Below are 20,716 nucleotides of genomic sequence, written 5' to 3'. Positions count from 1 at the left end.
TGCCTTCATTATGGTGTATTATGCTACTTATACAACTACTTATACAATAGGAATTGATAAGAGTCCAGGACTTGAATTTACATATGTGAAATCTTGTACTGTTTGTATAATAGATACCTTTGGAATGTGCTAGCTGAACCTTGCAATGGTTTGCTCCGCGTGCTGACCTCCACCACATTGTAACTAGTGCAAAGAAAGTCTTTACTTCCTAAAAACCTGGCGACTGCAGGGTTTTTTTTTTTTTTTTTGGAAAATGCTTGCTAACTCTTTGTTGAGATGGGATGACTTCTTGGATGCATTGTTTGGTGATTAATTTGGCCGATAAGTTCTTATTGTGGGGCCGTTGTGGCTGGATGACATTGTGTCCTTGGGTTTTTGGGTAAATGACTAGCTCGAGAGTGACAGGGAACCATGGAAAAGCCTCTTAACACTGTGTGAGTGAGGGAGTCCCTGTTCATTCTCTTACCAAACTCTGTAACAGTTGGTTTCATATTATTACGAGATAGGTTTGGAAAGGGTTCCTAGGTTGTGCTATATTGGTTGGAGTAAAGGGCAGAAACATCAATTTTGATGTATCTATACCCGTCACTTTATGAAATGCTTTAGTGATTGGATGGAGGATGGCTCTCTCTCTCTCCACCCACATCCAAGTGAGTTTATGTTTGGGGGTTCACTGTGTATAAAATGTGTCAGTGCATTCAAGGACTATTCCTTATTTGTAAATTTTTGAAAAATGTACCACATACGTTTTTTTTATTGAATTTATAAAATTTCCCCATAATTTCATTATAGGATACCCTTCTATATGTGAATGTGAGAAATAAATTTAATAACCCTTTTAGTAGCACTCATGCAATTTTTTGAATCTATGAAAAAGTGATTTGTCAATTGTACATGGGAAGAGGAATCTTTGAACGTTTGGCAAGCACCAATTGGGCTTAAACAAGGATGTCCATTTTCATGAACTTTCTTTGGTTTATGTATCGATCAATTGGAACCTCGAGGGTGTCACTATGTGTACGTTCACAAATAAAAGGGACCCTTCTTTAAACTAAATCTGTAAATTTTTATTCAAGATTAATTTTTCAACAGCTTAGGGAAAGCCCAAGCCTAAGTGCTTGCCTCTATTTGATTCTCCCATAGGTGGCCTCTCTTCCTTTCTCCCGTTAGAGATACAAGAGGAGATGTTGAAGCGGCATATGGACATTGCTATGGACTTTGCCAAGTTCTGTCTAGATGTGCGACGTAGCAATATCAAATGACTAGTATTGCTGAGAATTGGACTAGGGTACTGAGAATTGGTTTGGTTAGTGCAAAGATCATGGTTGCGGATGTCCATACAACCATGTTCACCATACAAGGTCATACAAGATACAAACATGTCCATCATACAAGATCATACAAGATGGTCAAAATGTTGCAGAGTTCAAAGACTTCATTCTTGATTAGCTTGAGGCTTATGAGTTCAAATTTGCTCAACAAGCATCCCAACACCTTGCTGACCGTCCATTAGAGGTAGTGATTAAAAATATGTGAAGAAAAGATGAGGTCTTGAGGGATGAGCTTTGAGCAAAATTGGTAAACTTGCACATCCTCCACAAAATCTGGATCCACAGGGCAGGACTTGTGCATACATCAAAACCTTCAACAATGTTCCACAGACCCTTGGAAATAAGTACATGTTGCATTATGTAAGCCCACAATGGATAGTTGTCTTCATCATGTGTCCCCTTAGCACACCACATATTGAAAAAAATGATTGCTCTCAACCATAGTGAAAGACTGAACCTGATGTCGGAATTGCTCAATCTTAGTAGAAATGGAAGAAAAATTTTATGTGCTATATATGACAAACTTGCATACTGACTTTCAATTGTGGATTTACAACCTGTAACATTCTCCATAAAAATAGAGGTCAAGATGAGCCCAAATCAAAATTATGAGCATAGCTAGCTCTATGAGCTAGGTGTGGTCCATTAGGGAATTCTGAAGGTCATTTGGAGGGCCTTCTAAGAAAATACAATTTTTTTTGCCTTCTCTCTAGAAAATTGGTGTGGTAAGAAAAAAGATGTGCTCATCAACCGTTTAGAAAAAGTACTTCAAAGTGTATTCTTTTGACACAATCATAACGGTCGTAATGATTGATAGAATGTCTCTTTTCAATTATATTGAATGCACCTTGTCATATAAGAGGGAAGTTCTTCTCCATACGATGTATGCAATAGGGACTAATGGCGTTCTCTTTCGTTTCTTGATTTTCTTGAACAGTCTATTCATAGCTTCTTCATCCACCCCCTCAAACCTCCTCACTAAACGACATAAGTATCATCTCCACGTTGATTTCAAGCCTGAATATGAGCCTTTCTGCACACGAAGTAAAACAAACACAATAGTAACACCCAACAAGAAAGAAAGACTGTGATTTATGGACAATGGCTCACTCTATCCTTTGAATCCTATGACCGATGCCTCCTCTGCATTTGTAAATCCCACTACTTTATTGACCTTTGCATGTGACGGACATAATGGTTTACTTGCCTACTGCGGGGATAATAAATTTGTGAGCTTTTCATTTAGAGTTTTCTATAAAAATTTAGAGCTTTTTAAATTTGGAGCTCAAGGAGTTCCATGCTTCCTATATAATATCGCCAAAGTAGAAAGTTAATTGCTATATTTTTTAAGCTTCGTACATCTTGTTACATGACAAAAAATATAATAGATAGGACCTAAAACGTGTCACACATGAAAATTACAATGAAACAAAGGTTTAATTGAGCAATATCCAAATGTATGGCATAATGGAATATCAAGAAGATTCCTATGGGGAGGAGGGAATCTCCATAACAAGATTTTGAAGGTCTCTTGGAAACTTTTCTTCCAATCAAAAGCTAGTGGAGAAATGAGTGTGCTCAATCTACAAGGATGGCTGATAAGATGGTAGAAAAGCGGATATTCATATCCATGAAGTTTGATGACTAGTCATTTCTAGTAAAAAGAAAAACCCATCTAATTTTTGTGCAGGAGGAGAAAGCATGGAAAGGTTTATCCTTCAAGGAGATTTTCATCTCCACAAAAAAGGTTAAGCAAGGTGGCTCAGCTTTGACTTCTAGAATGTGGGAAGGCTGGAATTCCCTCAAAGAATCCTAGAAGTTTCCCAGGGACATCAATTTTGACTATCACTATCTACTGCAGGACTCCATTTGGTTGGGCTCCTTTGCAAACATGCTACATGCAAAAGCTCAAGATTGAAAGAATGTCTCATATATGCTTCAAGAAAGGCATAAAATCTTGGAAAGATGTATATAGATACAACCATCGGCTTAACAATACTGAATTGGTTGATGTTTTTAACTTGTCAAGAAGGGACCAAGAACTTGTTCAATATAGTTGGCATGAAGGACTGAGCTCTTCACACAAGCCACTCACACAAAGTGTAGATCTTTAATCAAAGATACTTCATTGGGAAATACAAAAGATTCAATCTATAAGAAATTCTCCTACAAGTCAAGAATCAACACTTTGCCCAAAGAAAGACTCGACAAGAAATGGTAGTTCTATTAGAGTCTCAAGCAAAGGAACAACATGATCAAATGCCTATGGGCCTATTCCACAAAAATTAAGCATAGTATATTATATGAATCATCATTCTTCATCAAGGGCTTTGGACAAGGGGAAAAGCCAAAATGTTTTACATTGGCAATGGCATGTGCCCAAGATGCTCTTCTGCAGTAGAGTCTTTATAGCACGTACTTGTTTCATGTCAAGCTAGCTCTCATATGTTGAGAACACTTCAAAAATCACCTCTCTCCCTTTTTTATTGAAGAAATTCTTGGAGAGTGCAAGAGACAAGACATTCCCTTATGGAACATATGGAGAAGTCTCTACTTGTGGTTGACTTCGTGCTCATAAAATGCTGCTCTACATGAAAACTCCTTTTAAGATTAAACTCACCTATTCTTGTGGGACCTCAGAAGAGCAGCTTAACATCTAGTGTCTTAAAGATATATCTACTCATTCCCCCTCTCAATTTCATAAAAATATTAAGTGGCAACAATGGCTACCTTGTATGGCCAGATGTTTCTATTCTGTTAGGTTGCTGATGCTAGAAGGCTCTATCTAGTTTTTTGGTCTCCCCCACCATTCTTGTGTGACCTGAAAAGGGAAGCTCAACACCTAGTGTCTTAAATGAAAGATATATTTACTGTTTCCCCCTCTCAAATTCACAAAACTATTAAGTGGCATCAATGGCTACCTTGCATGGCCAGATGTTTGTTGGAATTAGGGTTGCAGAGAAACACACACAACTTGGAGAAGACGAAGGAAGCTCAAGGCACACAATAGAGAGTGTGTTACTTAGTGTGCAATGGAAAGATAGATAGCCCTAGAGTGATGGGTGTATATACAATGCACGGGGGAAAAAACCTCCTAAAGAGGGAAAAAATGCCCCGGCGGTCCTAGTGTGTTCACACACATCACTACCACATGTATATGGTAACAAATCCCCCCTGAAGTGATGCGGTGAACGAGAGCTGGCACATGAGTAAAGGGAAGTGCCATGCCCTAAGGATAGGATCAGTCCACAAAGGGGAGTAAGCCCAAAGCTTTGCGGAAAGCTTCAAGCTTCTCACGAGACAATGCCTTTGTGAAAAGATCTGCAAGGTTGTCCTGTGTTGGCACATAAGCCAAGCTGATCTCTCCTGCTGAGAGCCTCTCCCTGACATAGTGGTAATGCACCTCAATGTGCTTTGTGCGAGCATGAAAAACTGGGTTCCTCGCAACTGCCAATGCGCTCTGACTGTCAGTGTAGATAGTGTTGGCAGTGTCCTATCCAACACCCAAATCAGCCATAAGGCGTCTGAGCCATACACACTCAACCGTAGTTGTGAAGACTGCCCTGTACTCAGCCTCACAACTCGAAGTGGCCATAGTAGGTTGCTTCTTGCTCAACCATGATATACATGAACTGCCAAGCATGAAACAAAAACCACTTGTCGACACTCGCGTGTCAAAACAACCAGCCCAATATGAGTCTGAAAAAGCATGTAACTCTGGCGGCAATGATCCCCCCTTGGGATAAAACAAGCCAAGATGTAAAGTGCCACTAAGGTAGCGGAAAATACTCTTGACAGCCTGCCAATGCTTAGACCCTGGGCTATGCATAAATCTGCTGACCTGTGAGACTGCAAACTGAATATCTGGCCTCGTGTTGCATACATAAATGAGGCAGCCAACAACAGTTTGGTAAAGAGTGACATCAGCAGGATCGCCAGCATCATGTAGACTCAACTTCAAACCTGTTTCCATGGGAGTGGCAATAGGTTTGCAATCCTCAAGTCCAAAATTACATAGCAATGTCTCTATGTAACTTTTCTGACACAAGGCAATACCACCATCACACTGCTTAAACTGTATACCCAAGTAATGATGCAACAGCCCCAAATCTTTCATCTTGAAAGTAGCATTCAAATCAGCCTTAAATTCAGCAATATGTCTCTCATTTGGTCCAGTGATCAGCAAATCATCAACATAAAGAACCACGATGAGAAATACATCACCCTCACGCTTTACATACAATGTGCTTTCTGTTGGATTGTTACGAAAGCCTTGTTTGACCAAATGAGTGTCAGCTTTCTCATACCAAGCATGAGGAGATTGCTTCAACCCATACAAAGCCTTGTTACATTTGCACACTTTGTCCTCTTGTCCTTTTATGACAAAACCGCGAGGCTGCGTTACATAAACTTCCTCAAATATGTCACCATTCAAGAAAGCAGTAACAATGTCTGATTGATGTACATCCCAACCAAAATGAGCTGCCAATGCACATAGAAAACGCACAGTAGTCATACGACAAGTGGGAGCAAAAGTCTCTTCATAATCTATGCCTTTTTGCTGTGCATACCCCTTTGCAACAAGTCGAGCCTTATGGCGATCAATCTCACCATCCGGCTTGCGTTTCAACTTGTAAACCCACTTCGTACCAATGGCCTTTTTGCCAGGAGGCAAATCACATAAAGTCCATGTGTCATTTTCTATAAGTGCATCATATTCTGATTGCATGGCAGCCATCCAATTTTCTGAATTCTGTGCTTCATCAAAAGACAGAGGGTCCTCAACATCATGTAAACTAGACATAGCCAAAGCATAACAATCTGATGCATAAGATGCATGGCGAGAGCCCGAACGAGTACGACTAGACAAAGGTGCATCCAATTTACTGTCACGCAAAGTGTGCACCAACCATTTTGGCATACCTCTAGCCTGCTCATATTCAACCCTTTCCTCATCAAGTACATCATGTACATCTGCATCAGTAATAGGCTGATCTAAAACATTTTCAGAAACCCCCATAGGCTGTACATTTGCCTCATTGGAACTTACATTCGTATTTCCACCACTAAAAAGAGGCAACAAAGTGTCATAAATGTCCTGTGAGCTTACATTACTGTCTCTAGTACATGACAGCAAGGGCTGAACATAATCTTCCACAAACACTACATCCCGAGAAACCAGAATACGTTTTGTTTGCGGATGATACAACCTGTAACCTTTGCTTTCAGCACTATAACCAACAAAAATACATTTGACAGCCTTATCATCCAATTTTCTGCGCTACACTTGTGGCACCAAAGCATATGCCAAACAACCAAAAACACGCATGTGCTCAATAGAAGGCTTTCTATCATGCCATGCTTCATATGGAGTAATAGACTGCAAAGCTTTCGTAGGACACCTGTTAAGTACATAAGTGGCACACATGATGGCCTCAAGCCAAAAAGAATGCGGTAAAGCTTGACTTTTGACCATACATCGTGCCATTTCCGTCAGTGACATGTTTTTCCTCTCAGCAACACCATTTTGCTGAGGTGTATAAGGCACTGTACATTGGTGTTTTATCCCACGACTAGCCAGAAATGCATTAAATTCATGAGACATATACTCCCCCCCTCGATCGGAACGGAGGGTGCCCATAGTACATTTCGAGACATTTTCAGCCATAGCCAAAAATTGTTTGAAGCACATAAAAACTTTGGACTTCGCTTTAAGCGGAAATACCCATGCATGCCTGGAGTAATCATCAATGAAAGTCACGAAGTACAGGTAATTGCCCAAGGACGGAGTTTGCATGGGCCCACAAACATCACTATGCACAAGCTGCAACCTGCATGTGGCCAGAATTGAACCATCCTTTGGAAATTTAGAACGCTGCATCTTACCCAAAATACAGCCTTCACAAACATGTTTGACAGGTGCTTCAAGAGGCGGCAAAGAAGCAACCATATTAGATTTATGCAAACGCAGCAAACTGGCAAAATTCAGATGACCAAAACGTGCATGCCAAAGTTTTGCATCTGAAATAGCCCTTGAATCTGCAACAGCATTTGCAAAATTTTGTCCACACTTGTCATACAAAGTGAGCTTATACAACCCACGGCACAAAAGGCCAGATGCAACAATTTCATCACCAAAACTGAGATCATGAACTGTACATCTGTCATCCACAAATTTGACTACAAGTCCAAGTCTAGCAAGTGCGGATACAGACAAGAGATTCTTCTTGATCCCAGGTACATAAAGTACATCAACAAGTGTGAAGGAACTGCCATTAGTAGCAGTGAGCACAATCTTTCCAACTCCCTGAACTGGATAAGAGGCATTGTTGGCACAAATGACTGAATTCCCATGAGGGACAGACTCAAGAGAGGTAAACAATTCACGATGTGAGGTAATGTGCTTTGTAGCACCACTGTCGAAATACCACACATGTGAATCTGCAGCAACAACTGACAAGCATGCATCATGGACAACAGGATTGTAAGTGCACTCTGCGCTAAAAGCCCATTCTGCATCAACATCAGCAACACAGTCTCCTTTCACAGAAGACTCAACAATGGCTGCATTTGTAGTGGAACCAGCATTTGCAGTGGAACCACCCTCTTTCTTCGTAGCCTCTTTGGCCTTCTACTTAGGACACGACTTGATCAAGTGATCATTGGCTTTACAATAATGGCAACGCATCTTCTTTTTGCCCTTATCACCAGAATTTCCAGAAGAATTGTTGCCAGCAGAAGCATTAGGAACATAATTTTTGCCACTCGCAGCAGAACCATAAGAAGTGGCTGCATTACTGTTACCACCCTTTCTTTGAGAAGCAATAAAAGCCTGTTCAACTGCACGCTTCCTAGTCCTATTTTTTCTGGAAAGTGACTCTTGCAACAACAATGTGCATAATGCATCAAACTTGACAACTTCAGGATTTCCTTGGGTCATCAGTCTCCAAGTACTAGCAAAAGTCTGATAGGAATCTGGTAAGGCATCAAGAACAGTCTGCACAAGGGAACTGTCTGAAATGACTGCACCTGCAGAACTAAGCTGCTCATTGATATCCTTGACACTAGCAAGGAAAGTGTCCATATCATCTTCCTCATGCATAATCTTCGACTCCAGCTCTTTACGCAGCAAAGCAATTTTAGCCTCATTGCGGCTTGCATAAAGACCTGCTAAAATATCCCAAGCTTGTTTTGCTGATTTTGCTGAACGGATGTGAGGAACAATGGTGCGCTTCACAGACAATGCAATCAATGCATGAGCCTGCGTATCCTTAACATCCCAACGAGCTTGTTCTGCCGTAGGCAAAACAACTCTAACAGCTGCAATCCTTGCAGCAAGACCTGCAACATCCTCAACATTGCCTACATCCTCAGAACCAGGACGTACATCAATGCCCTGCACAATGTTCCAGACACCTTTTGACACAAGAACATGTTGCATCATATAAGCCCACATAGGGTAGTTGTCCCCATCCAACCTGTCCTCAGCAGCAAACATCTTGAACACATCTGTGTTGTTGTTGTCAGCCATGGTAAATGCTGCAACTGATGTGAAGACTGCCCGAAAATAGGAGAAATGGAGCGGGAACAACCTATGCTATATAGCACAAACCGTAGAAGACTATAAGGCACCTGTTATGCAGAAAACGACATTGACAAAAATTCTGCACAAAATGACGAAATAGCCTGTGCAGTAGCCTGTAGTGGAAACGGAGGCCGAAATGAGCCCAAATCAAAATTCTGAGCAGACCAAGCTCTTGGAGCTTTCCCGAAATATTTGACGACCTGCGAACGCTCGCCAAAGCTCATGAAAATTGGAGAAAGTGAGCAAGCGTGTGCTGGAGCAGCTCGCGACTAAGCCCGGGAGAACGTGACCTGCTATGATACCAATTGTTGGAATTAGGGTTGCAGAGAAACACACACAACTTGGAGAAGACGAAGGATGCTCAAGGCACACAATAGAGAGTGTGTTACTTAGTGTGCAATGGAAAGATAGATAGCCCTAGAGTGATGGGCGTATATACAATGCACGGGGGAAAAAACCTCCTAAAGAGGGAAAAAATGCCCCGACGGTCCTAGTGTGTTCACACACATCACTACCACATGTATATGGTAACAATGTTTCTCTTCTATCATGCTGCTAATGCTAGAGGGATGTATCTAGTTAGGTTGGTCTCCCCTGCTTTACTATAATGCCTTTTCTTTGTTGGGACTACCTCCCTCATTCCCTACCTATGCGATTTGATGTAATATTTTTATTTCTACATTCCTATTAAAAAGAGCATAATGCATTTTATTTTTTTACGCACTAACATAAAAAGCATTGCAAATAGAGCATGGAAACATTTTAAAAAAAATTGAGAAACAAATCCTTGAATCTACTTGTGACAACTGTTAAGTACGGAGCCTTTATTTACCCTTGTAATTTTCTGTGGTAAAAGCGCACATTTGTAAGGCCCCCATTATGAGGAGAAGCCATCGTGCGTGAAGGAAAATCACTCGCCGGAAACCAAAATTTTCACGGGGCCAAAATTCAGGGGCAACTTTAGGGGCCTCGGGCGTGGAAGCCCCCGAGACTTTTTTTTTCTTCGTCGGAATATTCCTTTTCGCCGGAATATTATGGCCGGCCGGCGGCCGGACAGTGGTTGAAAATCGACTGGTCGGTTGGCCGGTGGTCGGAAGTCAATGGCCGGTGGCCGGTGGGCGAATTCAATGGCCGATGGCCGAATTCAAAAGCGGATTTGTCTACACAAGGGCGACCACACATGGGCGGATTAGAGGGTTCGATTTGGACTTATTCACACAAGGACGGCTACACATGGCTGCCTCTAAGGAGAGAGGGCAGCCCTTTTGGCCTATAAAAGGAGGCCATTTCTACACACATTTCATAGTGTGAAGTTGATGCAACAAGGTGGGTGTGAGGTGGTGAGAGTGAAGCAAGGCGGGAGCTCCAAAAGGGTATAATCCCTTTGTAAACTACTTCTTGTTTTGAAGTACTAAAGCCATTGAGTGGCCGCTTTCCCGTGGACGTAGCCCACATTGGGTGAACCACATATATGGTTTGTACTCTCTCTCTCTCTCTCTACTCTATAATCTCGTGTATGTAGATCTGTCTCTCTCCATTAAGTAATCTACTCAATTATCTATTTTAGCTACGTCTTATTTCCTAACAACAACACCATAGAACTATAGACTATGCAACATGAATCCAAAGCAGAATGGATGAAGAGCATGCAAGTGGAGATGGACTTGCTACATCGCAACCTAACATGGGAGTTGGTTGAGTTGCCTAAAGGTAAGCGGACACTTCAAAACAAATGGGTGTACAAGCTGAAGGAAGAAGAAGGTGGGAAGAAAAGGTACAAGTCTAGGCTTGTGGTAAAAGGGTTTTCTCAAAAGAAAGGTATTGACTTCAATGAAATATTTTCTCCTGTTGTAAAAATGAACTCAATTAGGCTTATCTTAAGCCTTGTGGCTGCTCATGATCTAAATCTCAAGCAAATGGATGTAAATACGGCATTCCCTCACGGTGACTTAGAGGAGGAAATCTACATGCTTCAACCAAAGGGGTATGAAGTAAAAGGTAAGGAGAAAATGGTTTGCAGATTAAAGAAGAGCTTGTATGGTTTAAAGCAAGCATCAAGACAATGGTACTTGAAGTTTGATCGATGGATGTTGGATCATGGATTCACAAGATGCAACTTGGATCACTGCGTCTACATGAAGAATTTGGGAGATGGTAAATTCATCATCCTAATGTTGTATAATGATGACATGTTGATTGCAAGAGCTAACATGCAGGACATCAAAGACCTAAAAGAGGAGCTATCTAAATATTTTCCAATGAAAGATTTAGGTGATGCAAAGAGGATACTTGGTATAAAAATATCAAGGGACAGGACGAAGAAGACAATAAAGCTATCTCAAGAGGATTATATTTAGTATGTACTAGAAAGATTTGCAATGCAAGATGCAAAATCAGTTTCTACACCTTTGGCTGGTCACTTTAAACTAACGAAGGATATGTTTTTAAAGACACAAGAAGAGATAGCCTATAGTCTAAAGTTCCATATGCTACAGCGGTAGGTTCTCTAATGTATGCTATGGTCTGGACAAGACCAGACATTGCACATGCAGTGGGAGTTGTGAGTAGGTTCATGGACAACCCAGGTAAAGAGCATTGACAAGCTGTGAAGTGGATACTTAGGTATCTAAAAGGGACAACAACAAATGCTTTGTATTTTGGAGGAACTGATATTTTTCTAGAAGGGTATTCTGATGCAGATATGGCAGGTGACAAAGATACTTGAAGGAGCACTACTGGCTATGTGTTCACGGTTGGAGGTACAGCAGTAAGCTGGGCTTCAAAGCTGCAGAAAGTGGTTTCACTTTCTACCATGGAAGCAGAGTATGTAGCATGTGAAATTGAGCCGAATTCAAAAGCGAATTTGTCTACACAAGGTCGGCCACACATGGGCGGATTGGGGGGTCCGATTTGGACTTATTCACACAAGGACGGCTACAGATGGCTGCCTCTCATGAGAGAGGGCAGCCCTTTTGGCCTATAAAAGGAGGCCATTTCTACACACATTTCATAGTGTGAAGTTGATGCAACAAGGTGGGTGTGAGGTGGTGAGAGTGAAGCAAGGCGGGAGCTCCAAAAGGGTATAATCCCTTTGTAAACTACTTCTTGTTTTGAAGTACTAAAGCCATTGAGTGGCTGCTTTCCCGTGGACGTAGCCCACATTGGGTGAACCACGTATATCGCGTGTACTCTGTCTCTCTCTCTCTCTACTCTATAATCTCGTGTATGTAGATCTGTCTCTCTCCATTAAGTAATCTACTCAATTATCTATTTAGCTACGTCTTATTTCCTAACAACAACACCATAGAACTATAGACTTGGAAAAACCTTTATTGGAGTGAATGTTGTTTTCAAACTCTTGAGATTTTGATTTAGCCCTTTGTATGAAAATTTCTAAGGGTCCGCTAGATTTTAAGTGTTTAAGGGTGTTATAAAATTGAAATATACTAGAGGCAGGTTGAAATTTTATATTAGACGGATTTGACAATAGAAAAGGGTGTACCTTTAAGTGGTATGTTAGAAACCGACTCATTGATCTTATGTATATTATAAAACAGAATTCTTAGAAAATTTTCCAAGCTAATAAAATTTAAGAATACAAAAAAGTGAGGGTGGAATGGGACACCCACACACATGTATATCACACACACACACACACACACACACACACACACACACACACACACACACACACACACACACACACACACACACACACACACACACACACACATACATACATGCACACTTATCTAGCTGACAATTCCTTGCCTTGTAACACTCAATATCACCAAATGAACTTCTCCTTGGGGTTGAGAGAAGCCCACACACACACACACACACACACACACACACACACACCCCATCACAAAAAACTAATGTAGGTAACCTAAGCATGTCCATGGTTGTCTTCACATATACCCATACATGGGTAGAAATATTGAGTTTAACACCTGGTACTAAACCCTAGCTTCAATTGGTCGTACTTACAAAACCGACTTAACACCATCTTGCCGATATGGGAGTAAGCACATCCCGCATATGCATGTTCGCAATCAAACACATGCTTGGGAATGAATACCCACTTATATGGTTGTTGAGTCACCAAGGTCATGAGACCATCTTATCTTTCCTCTGCATGGGAAACATTAAAGAGTGCCTACTCGACCCACTACCCTTGTACATTATCAAATTCATGGCAGCACTTCTAGTATATTATCTCATCTCTTGTTGCATCCTCATAGGACTAACCGATTACCCTCCCTTTATCATAGCGTGCCCACCTACCTGCCCATTATACACGTATTGCTCACCTGTGTTTCCACTTGGATAGAGCGCGCTCTCTCTGCCACACAAACATGCGCACGCGCACACACACAGAGTCATGCGCATGTGGATACACATGTATTAGGGGACTTCAGGGTGTTGATCCCAGCTCTAGCTATATAATCGCATACGTTCTCTACAGGTTCAAGGTCTCATAATCTACTTCTGTTGGTACGTTTTCTAGCTCAAGCTTGGTTTCAATACCCTCTCTTCTGCATCTTCTACACGCCCATAACAACACACACGTGCATGCGCGTGCGCGCGCGTGCACCACATTGTTGAGTACATTGAACACACATACATGCATGCGCATATTCAACAAACTAGTAAGGCATTCTTTTCTAGAACCCCTTCGTGTATGCATGATCTGTAATTGAACCACTGCTGTGTAGCCTCTCTTGTGCCATGCGTGCACACACATGACGTGGAGAGCATGTACACACATCGATGCAACTCATGAGATGGAAACAACTTCAAATAATCAAAGGATGGCAGCATTCGGGTAACAGATAGGTAGGTGCATGTGCACCTACTTAGTACATTTAGAATTTTTTACTTGTATACTCAATTAAGATTTTATAGACATGAAGATCAAGCCATGACGCATTCTTGTTAGGACACAATCATAAATTTTTGATCGGATTAGTGGAGTGAAACATAGAGGATATGTTGTCATAAATTTACTCATTTCGCCGACAAGCTTAAGGAGAACAATATAGTCCTTGAATAATCTTTTATCAATGGAACCTTTTGTGCATTCAACCTCCTATGAGGGTCTCGCGAGAGATGGAAGTAAGTGGAAATTTTTGCAAACATGATCCAAAACAAAGAAAATACTGGCGAAATTTTTAGGAATTGGCATTATGCACACACAATTTGGAATATCGTCATTGGTTGGTTTTACTGATGGCATACTCCTTGGATTGGTTATAAAATTAAATTTGTCAGATATGTTTTTGTTTGAGGAAATCTTGTATACAAAACCATATAATGCTGGTAGGTGGGATAGTGGCCCTGATGACGCTTCCATGTGCAGATCGAATCTTGTGAGCATGACGCTCTTTTGAGCTATTTGAACACACACACACACACACACACACACACACACACACACACACACACACACACACACACACACACACACTTTGTCACAGCAAGCTGACCATAGCTACACACACATACACACACACACTCACTTGGTAAAACTGAGTTGCTACCCTGTGCTGTACAACTGCTGGTGAAGTTAGTGCTTTTTTACCAACTTTTGGGGCTACCCTATGGATACTACCCCTTAACTACAAACCTATACTTTGGCCTCTTGAGTATTTGGGCGGCTTTCCAGTTCATTGACTCTACTTGGTTTTCATCAAACTGTCGTGGCTCTCATACTGTATCGCGGCCCCGAATCTCTTTGGGGATTGACTCTGTTGCGGTATCTTGCATTTGCTCGGGCTCTAAACCAGGCTGCTATCACATTAAAGAGTGCATTATGAGATCCTTCTTGGTGCTTCAAGACCATATATAAAGAGGTGAGGGATCTTTTGCTCCCTCACTTAGACTTTGTTATTTTTCTTGGGAGAGAATGAGAGGAAGGAATGGTGCTGTTGATTCATCTCTTGAAAACATAATGTTGGACACCCGGTGCCTCACAGGTAGGAATGTTTTAAATCTGATGGCTTTGTTAAAGTTGTAATACTAGTAGATAACATCGAATCTTTCATATGGTGATTATTTTGGTGTTTTGACACTGATGGGGAATATAAAGGCTGAATGCCCGGTGAGGTGCTGGTTATCCATGACTTTTTCTGAGTAATGGAAGGAGGGTTACTGGTTATACTGCCATTCTGTGATGGCTGCAGTTGGTGATGTTACATTAAAAAAAAAAGGGGGGGAGCTTTTACTTGGCCTAAGCTAGCTGGTTATACACAGTCTCTACATCTTCATGATGTTTGAATAATAGCAGGGTCTGGTTCTTCCATTTAACAGAGTTGGGATGATTTAACTGATCTTTACAAATGGAGCCTTCTTCTTCTTTTTGCTTGATACTGACTGCATACATTCACTCTAGTTTTCTGATTGCTACTGTGCTAGAATATAAAATCTAACTTATCATATATATACTTTTTTGGATTTGTTTACAATCAGATGGTGAGTGTAAAGGCTAAAAGCCTGGTGGTGGTGCTGGTTATGCATAGATTTTCTTGATTACTAGAATACTGCAATATTCTGATAGTTATAATTGTAGCTGTCATTGGATGTTTACCTATCTTGGCTTCTGGAAAACTATCATGAGTATACTTCTTCTCACTAGCTCATATCACTGGGCTGAGATAACTGATCTTTTCAAGGGGGTCTTTCTTTCTTGCATAGCACTGATTACCTATACTCACTTTAGGATTTCTTTGCTTGACTTAAGAATAACATCAATGAGTTAAGGGTATTGCAAAATGGTACACTAGTTTTGGCTGCCATTTTTTGGTACAATTATGTCCACATCAGTATGGGATGCTGTTTTGGCTTCTCTACCTGGTACTGACTAATCCTCTGCTACTATTCTGGAGTATGACATCAAATACTATTTTCAAAAGTAAAGAGTTGGTTATACTGGTTATAATTATACTTGGTACAATTGTGTCCACTGCAAAATGGTACACTGGTTTTTGCTGCCATCTTTTGGTACAGTTGTGTCCACATCAGTATAGGACGTTTGGATTCTCTACCTGGTACTGACTGTTCCTCTGCTACTGTGCTGGAGCATGACATCAAATACTATTGTCTAAAATAAACAGTTGGTTATACTGGCTATACTGCCTTTTTTCTGATGGTTGCAGTTAGTTATGTTACACTCTTAGCTGTGGAAGGTTTTTGATTGGTTGTTGATGGGCTGATCGTCTTCATTTGTTGTTGAATTTGTTGATGAGGTTCAATTTGCTACAGCCTTCATTGGTCCGAATATGTCTAATGTTGAGAGAGAATGTTGCATTTGTCTGTTGTAATAGCATAATGATCAGGCTGCTATTTATTTATGAAAAGTATGTACAAGGGAAGTAGAATGATAAGGTTCTAAATTAGGGTCTAATACCTGGATGACCAAAGGGAAAAAAACCAAGTGGGAAAAAAGTGCCTTTGGGATATGCACATTATTGGGGTACTTATTAGCATGGGAAATATTAATAAAGTACTCAAGGGATTACTTACTGCTAGATATGGAATTGAAAAGATAGCAAATATGAGAGGGTAGCATGATGGAACATTGGTTTGCCTATTGTAGTCCACTCAAGGTCCATAGGTGGAAGCAAAAAAGATTGTCAAATGCATATGTCCAATGGTAGGGCATCCTATTTATGCATACATAAAAATGCATGGAAAAGAATATGTTGTGCAAGAAAGATTTTGAGGTTTCTTTAGAAAGAAGTTAGACCTATGAAAGCATATGGCATGGCTTTGCAAGATGGCACCCATTTAAGAATGGTTTTCATTGTCGAGGATATGTGCTCTCATCTTATTGTGCACTGTGCGTGAGTGTGGGACTCTATGACACTCCACCAATTGTAAGTTAATAGACTTTAACTCTTATGCTCATTTCATCCACCATGAGCAGCACGATGGAGAGGAGAAATGGGGGAACACGCCCAGCACAAACAAAAGAGCCTCTTTATAACTCAGGGTATTCACGGCACCCCTATCCTCTCAGAAAACACTTTCAAAAAAACACCTTACACTAGCAGACCATCGCATGCTCAATTGCCACTGATCACACACTCTACAAACCACCACACAAGGTACACCTACTACCACTGCATGTCTCCACCCTTACACATGCACACAGGCACTTAATGTCACTCTCTCACTCAAAACACCGTCGATCCGGGGGGGGGGGGGGGGGGGCACACACTTCCACACAGCCGGCACCGAGGAGAAACATGAAAGTGGGAGAAAGAGAAGTGGAAAAGGGGAAACAACAGCACGGGAGGTAACTGTGGCTTGATTGTACTTCAGAAAACATATACACCGGCTTGCACTGCCATCACCATGGCCATTTTCAAGAAAAAGTTACGAAGGGGCTAGCTTGCTAGAGAACTCCACTTTGCAGGCTTCAAACGACACTCCAAAAGGCCAAGAAAAAAGCCCCAAATTTGATCCATTTTTGACTTTTATAGGGGGGGGCCTTTAATTTGGAAATTTGTACTTTAATTGGTCCACTTGGCACCTTGAATTGGCAGTTTGGGAAAGGGGGCACCGCTTTGCTCTATCTCTCTCATCTTCACTCTTTGCACTTGGGGGAGGGGGGCATTAGCGATGTCGCTATTGCCCCCTAGCTTTTTTATTTTTTATTTTTTATCTTTCAATTTTTACCCTCTTTAGGCTCACCTTATAGTACTCAATTTTGACTTTGACCTTCTCCCTCTATTCGACTCCTCCTTGGCCCCTTTTTCTCTTTGGTCTATGCCTTTGCCTGGACACTCTGTGGAGTGGTCTCATTTGCCCGCCCTTGGGCTCTATCTCCTTCTCTCACAAGGGTGATCTCCCGTACAAGGGTGATCTTCTGATCGGGGTCAGAGACCTTACATCGTCCCCAACATGAGAAATTTGAGATGTCCTCATCTCAAGAATACATCTGGGTAAATTTTATGCTAACTACTTAGGTATATATATCCTTTGTCTAAAGTATGTCTTTAGCTTTATGCGTCTTGTTCTGCTGAACTTTGATGAGATCTTGGTGCTTGAATTATTGCTCACTAGGATTAGCATTTGTAACATATAGAGCTTCTCTCTCATCAGCTTCGTCACCCACAGTTGGTTGTCTCATTGCGGCATTAGTGAAAGCTCCGCTTCCTGGTCCTATGTTTCTTCTCCCTCGGCCTCCTCTTTCGTTTGGTTGACCTCGCTCGTTGATGTTTAGAGGTACATTATTAGCACCGGATGTTTGGGAAATCCTTTTTGGACATCGGCTTTTGTAATGTCCATACTCCTGACATTCAAGACATTTTATATTGGGAAACTCAGTGCTGCCGTAGTAGCTACTACCGGATGATGGTCGTATGTAGGGTTGATTGGTCTGTTACTCTAGTTGTTTGTCCTGGCCCTCTTTGACAAATAGTATTGACTATCTTGGGTAGCCCTCTGAATCTCTTTAGCTAACGTCTTGGCCCGTTGATGTTTAGAGGTACATTATTAGCACCGGATGTTTGGGAAATCCTTTTTGGACATCGGCTTTTGTAATGTCCAAACTCCTGGCATTCAAGACATTTTATATTGGGAAACTCAGTGCTTCCGTAGTAGCTACTACCGGACGATGGTCGTATGTAGGGTTGATTGGTCTGTTACTCTAGTTGTCTGTCCTGGCCCTCTTTGACAAATAGTATTGACTATCTTGGGTAGCCCTCTGAATCTCTTTAGCTAACGGCTTGGCCCTTAACAAAGCATCCTGTAGTGTTGTCAGCCTGAGAGCTTCCAACCGCGTATTCAAAGGGTCGATTAGCCCTTGGCAGAACCTTGCCACCTGTTGTTCCAAGGTCATCTTAGGAGCATATCTCCGAAGAGTGACAAACTTTGCATAATATTCTTCGACAGATGAATTCAACTGCCGAAGTGAGAAGAATTCATTCATCTTCAAGGTTCTATAGGCAGGTGGTAAATAACGGCCCATTATCGCAGCTTTGATGTCTTCCCAGGATTGGGAAGATCCCTTAATATCCATGTCCTTGCAATGTTGCTTCCACCATATCTTGGCATCGCCAGTCAAGCGGAACATTGCAAGCATGGTCTGATTTACGGGTTGGGTCCTCGCAGCTTCAAAGTAATCGTCCATGGCTTCCATCCACACTTCCGCATCTCTCTCCACATTTGCCCCCTCGCCCTTAAATATCGGAGGTTGGGCTTGCTTAAGGAGGAGCTTCTTCTCTTGCGCTACCGAGTACAGAGCAACAGGCGGTGCCTACATGGGTTATACGAAATTCTTGATACCATTACTTGGATTTCAAAATAGACACGAGACTTTAATAAAATTCAAAATTCCACTTTATCAAGAGACAGAGATTCAGAGACAAAAAACACTTTATTGATGAAAATTTATTACAATCGGAACCCTTCAAGGTTTAGGATAACTGATGATCAGCTTATTACATGGATTTACGGATTGCGTATAACATACGCCTAGGAGATGGTATTCACATGATGCACTACTTCGTTTGTGAAATAGTTCCTGTACTCATTCTTGAGTGGATAATAAACTAAGATATCAAGCCGGAATTCCTCTTTTGGTACTCCAAAGGTTTTGACTCTGTTTGCTGGGATCACCTCGGTGACCTTTTCCAAGAGCCAGTTGTTGATGGTTTGATTGGAGTCGCCTGAAATAGTCAGGTCCAATCGGGTAGGCAGCAAGTAGAATAACTCTACCACCCTCAACTCTTCTCCCCAACGTATCTTCTTCAAATCGGTAGCCAGGCATCCTAGCTTCCGAGCGTTGATGTAGTAAACCCCTCTTGGAAATGTCAAATCAAGTTCCCATCCTCTATCAATGCGAGTGGAGTGTGGCGTATGAGCCTTCATCAGTATCTCCATGACATCTCGCCTGAACTGGTAAACTGGGGATCTTCGAACTTGCTCATAAATAAGCTCAAACACTTGGAACTTTCGATATTCTAGCACGGGGTCTTCCTGCAACACCAATGCAAGGAATTCGGATCAACTACCTATATACTTTCAGTTCCTTTTTTAAATATTCAAACAGTACGACTTTATTTCCCAGCCTAACCCAGGCTCTGATACCAGGTGTGAGGTCCCCACCCCGCCGTATCAACCAGCGGATTTGATGGTGAACCTGGTGGCCACTAGATCTATTGCGGAAGCAAAAAAAATGGTTCAGGGTTCGACTAGCGGACGATCTCTCATCACAAAGTGAGTCGAGTTCGAGCCTACTAGCAAGGAGATCTAGCTCCACCTCGCAAGGGAAACGTACTTAAACTATCTAGCGATCCTAAGACCCACCTTCCAAGAGGAGAGAAACCCCGAGTGCCTTTTTTCCCATGTTTCAGAGGCACGTACTCTCGAGATTTCACCGCTTTAGGGGCAATGAGTATTACTAATATCGAAGTAAGCACTATGGGGACAGAGAGTTCCCGACCAATCGGGACCACCCTTCTCATAGGCATTGGCAACCTGAGCCAAGCCCCCCACTTTCCACCCCCACACTCACACTTCCTTGTGTGTCCTAATTACTACCACAATGATTGTTCAACATAAACATTCCTTCATTAGACTCCGAATCACATTGTTCGTTAAGACAGCCCTTCTAACAGTATTGCAAAGCGGCACCAAGACAGTATTCTAGTAAAAATTCTACTCAAACTTATTCATTAAAATTCCAATGTTCTAGAGGTACAACATCCTCCCTCCAGCGAGAGTTTACTCCTCCCGTTGTCGCCTAGCTGCCCATACAACTAGGTATGTCCACCGCATAGAAAGCACGACA

The 20,716-nt window shown here is 41.7% G+C and overlaps 1 pseudogene; it reads left to right on the top strand.

The window, feature by feature from the left end:
• Positions 1–894: 894 nt before the first annotated feature.
• LOC147419132 (uncharacterized) overlaps positions 895–20,716 on the top strand; it is a 51,770-nt pseudogene continuing 31,948 nt past the window's right edge.

This window comes from Adiantum capillus-veneris, chromosome 29, assembly GCF_014529385.1.
Source record: "Adiantum capillus-veneris isolate H3 chromosome 29, ASM1452938v2, whole genome shotgun sequence".
Lineage (NCBI taxonomy): Eukaryota > Viridiplantae > Streptophyta > Polypodiopsida > Polypodiales > Pteridaceae > Adiantum > Adiantum capillus-veneris.
Note: the sequence above shows the minus strand (reverse complement) of the source record. Positions and strands in the feature narration are given on the sequence as shown.